Raw genomic sequence first — 7,791 nt, forward strand, 5'->3', positions numbered from 1 at the left:
TTGTTGCTGTTGTTTTTAATGATAGTGTTATTGTTTTTGTATATTCAATCTGTTCCCTACTCGTCGCGCCAGGTGGCCGCGCTGTGCCGGCGCCGGCGCTGCTAAATCACAGGTGAGTCAAGACGTGTTTCTTACCTGCGAGAATTATACACCTGGGAACACACACACACACACACACACACACACACACACACACACACAGAGTCTCTTGGGAAAAGGTTGGTGCTTGCATAATATTATATTTACCAAAAACATTCTCTCTCTCTCTCTCTCTCTCTCTCTCTCTCTCTCTCTCTCTCTCTCTCTCTCTCTCTCTCTCTCTCTCTCTCTCTCTCTCTCTCTCTCTCTCTCTCTCTCTCTCTCTCTCTCTCTCTCTCTCTCTCTCTCTCTCTCTCTCATTCAATCTTCGTTTTCTCCCTCTTTCTGTTGTTCCTCTTCCTCTTCTTGTATATTTTCATCTTTAGCTATCTCTTTTTATCGCAGTCTCTTCTCTTTCGTACTATCTTCCTCTCTTTCCTTTCCCTTTCCATTACCTCCCCTTTCTCTCTCTTTCTGTCTATTTCTCTATGTCTATTTATCTGTCTGTCTGTCTGTCTTTTGTCGTATACGTCCATCCGACCTTCCTTCTTTCCTTTCAGTCCCCCCTTCTTTCCCTTCATTCACTTATTTTCCTACCCCGCACTTCCTTTTTTTTTCCTTCTCTCCCTTTCTCCCTCTCTTTCAGTCCTTTCTCCCATATTATTTCCCTTTCCTTCCTCCCTCCCATTCCTACTTGCCTTCCTTCCTTTCTCTTCCCTTCCCTTTGCTTTACTCTCCTTCCCTTCCCACGCCTCCCTTCCTCCCTTCCCTTCCCTTACTCTCCCTTCTTTCTCTTCCTCTTCGTAAATAAAGCAAAGGAAAGTAAAATGAAGTGAAGTACGCGGGTAGTGTCAGGTCCCTTTGGTGTGAGTTTCAAAGTGCGGGGATTCCAGGGAAAAAAATCGGGAAAGTTTTTATCCTTAACTGTTTTGCTTCTCTTTTTTCATTTTTACTTTTTTCCATTAGTTCATTTCTTTTATTGTCTTTGTTTGTTTAAGCATTCGAGTGTTGAGGAACTTCTTTGTTTCATTGTTTGTTCGTTCTTGTTTGTGTTTTCCTATTTTGTTTTAGTTTTTTGCAATATTCTTTTTTAATGTCGCCGTTTGTTTCGCTTATCTTTGTGTTCCTAAGTTTATTTTTTGGTGTTTGATTCTCGTGTTTTTTGTTTTTGTTCTTTCGTTCCATTCTATTTGTCGTCGGTTCCTTTATGTATTCCATATTTGTCATTTCTCTTCATCACCTGCAAGTCTTCTTTTTTCTCAACTTTCCTCGTCATTTTCTCCCAATTCTTGTTTTTCTAGATTTATTTTTATTTTTTGTCCCATATAAATTTTGTTCTTTTCGTTTTTCCCACCCTTAATTTTTCCCCCTAAACTGAACCAAACAGTGTGACAAAAAAAGACGCCTGATAAATGCCAGACAGATGGATGGATTGAAAGACGGATGTAAATAAAAGGGAAAAAATGACAAAAATATACGTGAGGATGATCTGGGAAAACAAAACGACTGGAGAGAGAGAGAGAGAGAGAGAGAGAGAGAGAGAGAGGTTGCACGTTTTTCCTTTTTCCTTCGTTCCACCTTATTTCTTTCTTTTTTTTTAATCTTTATTGCGTCAGGTAAGGTGTGGGAAAGGAAAGGAGTGTAATCTTGCCTGCAATCAGCGAGTCTCCGTGTTCCTCAGGTGTAAAGTGTTAGGAAACTTTATCTCGCTCCCCGTTGATTCCATTTGATGTGTTCTAAGTGTCTCCTCGTGCTCTTCCCGCCCTCTCTTTCCCCTCTTCCTCGTTCCTGTCCATGCCTTTTTTTCTTGCCTTGCATTTTTCCTCATTTTTTCCCGTCTCCCTCTCCTTCTCTCGATTCCTTCTTCCTTTCCTTCTCTCTTTTTTCCGCTCCTGTGTTCTGTCCTTCCAACTTTCCCCTCTCGATTTCTCCTTCTCCCCTCTCCCTTTCTCTTCCCTCCCTCTTTTTCCTTCCTCTTATTCCTTACCTCTTCTTCTCCTCTCTTGGTCCCTACTCTCTCCCATCCCTCTCTGTTTCCCTCTCTCCCTTATTCTCCTCGTTTACACCTCTCGCCTCCCTCTCCTCTCCATACTTATTCCCCTTTCCTCTCTTTTTCTCCTTTGCTTATTTCCGCCCTCTCAATTTCCTCTTTCCCTCTCTCCCCTATTCTCCTCGTTTTCACCTCTCGCCTCCCTCTCCTCTTCATACTTATTCCCCTTTCCTCTCTTCTTCCCCTTTGGCTGTTTCCCCTCAACCCTTTCATCTTTTTTCCCACTTTCCTTCCCTTCCCTCTCCTTCATTCCCAGTCTCTTTTTACTCCTCTCCCTCTCTCGTTCCCACTCGCCTCCTCTCCCTTTTTCTCATCCTCCTCTATTTCTCTCTCCCTTTTACCCTCTTTTTGTCCACTCCTCTCTCGCAGTGAATAGGTACCAGGTATTAATCGGGGGTTGTGTCCCGTCTCCTGGGATCTGTTCCCTTCTCCTATAAGTCCTTCCCCTTCTGTCTCTCTCCGGCATATGACCACAGATGTTGCGCCGACTAAACGAAACTTTCCTTTCCAGCCTCCTCCTCCTCCCCATTTTCTTCCGTCTCCTCGTTTCTTCATCATCGCCGCCCCCATACTGCCTTTTCTTAATCAAGGGTACAGCAAGAAGAGGAAGTGGGTTAGTGGGGGAGGTACAGGCGGGGAAGAAGGGGAGACAGCAGGGGCGTAGAGTTGTATAGTGCAGTATAATGCCTTACTCTTCATCCTAAGCTACACAACCATCACGTCACTCCCTCTTGTCCAGTAGCAGGTGCAGCTGTAGCCGGCCTGTTGCCTACACCCCGCGAGCCCTACTCTGACACACTCCCCTTGGCCATGTCCACCTCTGCAGGGCTCGTCCACAGCCATACAAGCACAGTGCCGGTCTCTCTCCTCCCTTACTGACCCCTTTTGGCCCTTCTCTGCGGCTCCGAGGGTTGGCGCTGAACAGGAGGAGGTTGTGATGGTTGTGTAGTGTGAGAATGGCGAGCAGTGTTAAGTTATAATGAAGGAGGAACAGGAGGAAGAGGAGGTAATGAAGAAACTTGGAGGAAGAAAAGGAGGAGAAAGAAGTAGTGAAGTGATAGTTGTGTAGTTTGAAGAGCAGCAAGCATGAAGGAGGAAAGAGAGGAGCTAAATGAGGAACCAGAAGGAGGAAGAGGCGAGTGATAGCTAAATAGTTGGAAAAGGAGGAGGAGCAGCAGCAGAAAGATGAATACTTAGGAAGAACAGACACCAGAAGACCTGGCGGCCTATGGCGAGGGCGTCTACGTGTGGTATGACAGGATAAATGAAGGCTGAAGGAGGTAACTAAGAAACAAGGAAGAGGAAGAGGTGAAGTGATAGTTACATAGTTTGAGAGGGAAAAAGGTTTATTAGGATATTATGCAGAGGGAGTGGGAGGAGGAAGTAGTGATAGTTATGTAGTTGAAGAAAAAGAAAAAAAGGAGGAGTTGTGGTAATAACCAATCCTAGAGGAAGGGGGAGGGAAGGGGGAGCCAAAAAGGGAGGAGAATGGAACAGTTGTCAGTCAAGGAGGAAACCCGGCGTGTGAAGGCTGTGGGGACGGTGTGGAGGCAGCGGAGACACTTGTCGTTCAGGTGACGGTGAGTGTCGTGCACTGTGGTTAAGTTAAGGCTGTGAATCTGTGTTGAGGCTCGGGAGCGATGTTTTCAGGGTCAGGATATGTTTCAATGTTAGTATCTGTGTGCATTGTTTACTTATATCTTAACCAGCGTAACTCGTTCCAGCCGTTCCTGTGGTCCACATCCACCCAACAGCTTCCTCTTTTGTACCTGCATTAGGATAGTACATTTCCGTCTAATGCTCTTTTGGATCCGGATCTGGATAAATAATGCGCAGGGCTCCTTCCAGGGGCATAACACGCATATTTGTGTTGGCTGTGTCGGGGGAGCCGAGTGTGCAGGGGAGGGAAGTGGATCAAGTGTAACTGTTAGTGTTGGTGTGTTGTGGTGACTAGTGAGTGTGTGTTTGTTTTCTGAATGCGACTATTGTACCGCAGTCTAAAATCTGTTGAAGGAGGCTTTTCCAGTCACGTATGGTGCGTGGAAAGTATGAGTGCTTGTATGCGTCAGTGTTAGTGTGATATGTTTGGTATTTATGGATGTGTGTGTTACGAGTACGTTCACTGTTTGCCTTGTGTAGGTATGTGTGTGGATCAATGTCAATGTGAGTGTTAGTGATCTTGTACATAAGTGTAAGTCTGTGTGCTTGTCTGCGTATGTGAAGAGGGTCCACGTTTATCTGTTGTTTGATCCGTGTTGTGATTCCAGGAGTTCGAGTGTAGTTGTTTGTAATGAACCTTGCCGCCTTGGTGTTGATTTGTTCTACCCTATCACTGTTTGGGTGTGTGTAAGGATCCCACACCGAAGAGCAGTATTCCAGCTGCCACGTCGTTAATTACCTGCGTATTCTCACCAGTTCAAATGATTCCACCTATTTTGAAGAAGTTTGTGATCACATCCACGTATTAGCTTCCTCTTGTCTTTCCGCCTATTGCTCATCCACCTTAGTAGTAGTTTGTCAGCTCGCCATGGATGGCATTCCTCCCCTGCTACTCACCTGGTCCACATCTTGCGTTACACCTCCACATCCACCCACTAGCACCCTCTAATGTCACTCCACTTGTGCAATGCCATTCCTTTCTGCTTTGTATAATCAACCAAGCCCTCACCTTAAAATTCAACCTCCACACTTCATGTCCACCCATTCCACCTAAAATTTATCTCCACCTAAAATTTATTAAAGCCTATTAGACCCTCAGTCCACCATTCCACTCGCGATCTTTCCTTAAACTCTTCCACCTGTTTTCTGCCATCCTTTGTCTCCTAGTGCACTAAAATCTTCCAGGTCCAGCGCCTCGCAGCAGAAGCACTGGTGCCCTGGAGGCTGCGTGGCCGGGCAGGACCAGAAGCAGCAGGCTGCCACTGCTGTGAGGATTAAGAGAACCACCACGACTTTGCTGCTGGCATCTCGGCCACAATGGAAAGGAAAATATTGAGTCAGGAGTGTGACAAGATTTGAGACTGAGAGCAAGTTCACCAGACGCTGCCTTGCACACATTGGTGAAGGAAACCATGAGTGCCAAGAGTGTGGGGAAAACTCCTGGGAAGGCCGACCTCAACAAATACACCCACACCCTCCGGTGGAGGACCTCATGAATGCCATCACTGTGGCAAAATTTTCCGTTACAAGAGTCGACTCATCAGACACACCTTTTACACACTGGTGAAAGACCTCATGAATGCCATGAGTGTGGCAAAAGGTTCAGTTTAAAGGGTAACCTTAACAAACACACCCTTTCACACACTGGTGAAAGACCTCATGAATACCATGAGTGTAGCAAAAGGTTCCCTGCGAAGAGTAGGTTATACAGACACACTCGTGTACATACTGATGAAAACACTCCTGAATGCCATGACTGGCGAAAGGTTCAATCAGAAGGAGGCCAGCTCTACACGGTCTCCACGTCCAGCCCAGCTGGTCTCCACCCAGTCTCTACCACCTCCTAGAGCCCCTGCAACCCACTTCTACCAGTCTCCTTCAGTCCAGCCCACTTCTACCAGTCTCCTCCAGTCCAGCCCACTTCTACCAGTCTCCTCCAGCCCAGCCCACTTCTACCAGTCTCCTCCAGCCCAGCCCACTTCTACCAGTCTCCTCCAGCCCAGCTCACTGTTACCAGTCTCCTCCAGCCCAGCCCACTTTTACCAGTCTCCTCCAGTCCAGCCCACTTCTACCAGTCTCCTCCATCTCAGCTCACTTCTACCAGTCTCCTCCATCCCAGTCCACTTCTACCAGTCTCCTCCAGCCCAACCCACTTCTACCAGTCTACTCCAGCCCAGCCCACTCCTACCAGTCTCCTGCAGCCCAGCCCACTACTACCAGTCTCCTGCAGCCCAGCCCACTCCTACCAGTCTCCTGCAGCCCAGCCCACTTCTACCAGTTTCCTCCAGCCCAGCCCACTTCTACCAGTCTCCTCCAGCCCAGCCCACTGCTACCAGTCTCCTCCAGCCCAGCCCACTGCTACCAGTCTCCTCCAGCCCAGCCCACTTCTACCAGTCTCCTCCAGCCCAGCCCACTGCTACCAGTCTCCTCCAGCCCAGCCCACTTTTACCAGTCTCCTTCAGCCCAACCCACTTGTACCAGTTTCCTCCAGCCCAACCCACTTCTACCAGTCTCCTCCAGCCCAGCCCACTTCTACCAGTCTCCTCCAGCCCAGCCCACTTCTAACAGCCTTCTCCAGTCCAGCCCACTTCTACCAGTCTCCTCCAGCCCAGCCCACTTCTACCAGCCTCCTCCAGTCCAGCCCACTTCTACCAGTCTCCTCCAGCCCACCCCACTTCTCCCAGTCTCCTCCAGCCCCGTGACGCCCCTCCCGTAAGACTCGAGGGTTGCCCTGCTCCTGGGTTCCTGAGCTGCCTTGTCTAAGTCCAAAGACTCTCCATGTTTGTGAGTTTTTTGTTTTTATGTGTTTGTGTGAATTTGTTCTGCCTTTTCTCCGGCCTATTAAACTTTCATGTTTTTAGTGTTTTAGTGTCAGGTAAGTTTAAGTATTAAGGGGACTCCAAGCTCGGAGAACATGGAAAAATCGAAAATATTCACGATTCAATTCATCCAGTTTTGTTGAGTACAGTGTCCTAGAAACAGTGCAAAAGTAATATTTTGGTGCACGGCGACAATATATCGGGGTGGTAGGCATTTGAAGGGTCTGGTATGTTGATTTAACCATCAGGAGTTCGAATGGCTATTTCTTAAAACATTATTTTTATTGTATTATAAATATTCCTAAAAAATCCAGAATGCAATATATCTCCTCCAAACTTGGTGTGTTTATTGATGATGAGTGTAGAAACACATGTATAGACAATTTTCTTTAAAAAAGTGGATATAACATATTGCATAGAAAATAAGACCACACAGACCCCATGGTCCAGACTAGGTGGTCTGTCCTTAAACCTAAGTGAATCTACACTAATCAGATGGCTCCAAAAGGTTGTTTTTCTACTCTAGTTAATATTAAGTTCAAGGAAGTGACCGTCAAGCTTGTTTTTAAAGGAGTCAATCGTGTTATACTGGACCTCTGAAAGTGGGAGCTTATTCCATCCTCGCACTACAACGTTGGTGAAGAAAAATTTGGTGCAGTCTGAATTTACCTGTCTACATTTGAGTTTTATGCCATTGTTCCTCGTTCGCAAAGTGTCATCGTTCATAAACAATTTTGTTCTGTCTACATTCGTGAAACCATTAAGTATTTTAAAACATTCGATCAGTTTTCCTCGGAGGCGACGTTTCTCAAGAGAGAACATGTTAAGGGTGGAAAGTCTTTCTTCGTAGGATTTGTTGCGCTAGGAAGGGATCATTTTTGTCGTCCGACGCTAAACACCTTCTAATTTAGCAATGTCCTATGCATGGTGGGGAGACCAAAACTGTACCCCATATTCCAAGTGGGGTCTGATTAAACTATTGTAGAGCGGAAGTATTACATCTTTATTCTTGAATAAAAAGTTTCTTTTAATGAAGCCCAACATTCTGTTCGCGTTATTTGCTGCATCGATGTGAGAATTTGAGGTTTGACGCGATTTTGACCCCCAGGTCTTTAACGCATTGAACGTTTGTGAGTTTAACGCAGCACGTTTTGTTATCGAACTTCTTATTCCTTGTTCCAACTT

Source organism: Eriocheir sinensis, chromosome 1 (genome assembly GCF_024679095.1).
Source record: "Eriocheir sinensis breed Jianghai 21 chromosome 1, ASM2467909v1, whole genome shotgun sequence".
Taxonomy (NCBI): domain Eukaryota; kingdom Metazoa; phylum Arthropoda; class Malacostraca; order Decapoda; family Varunidae; genus Eriocheir; species Eriocheir sinensis.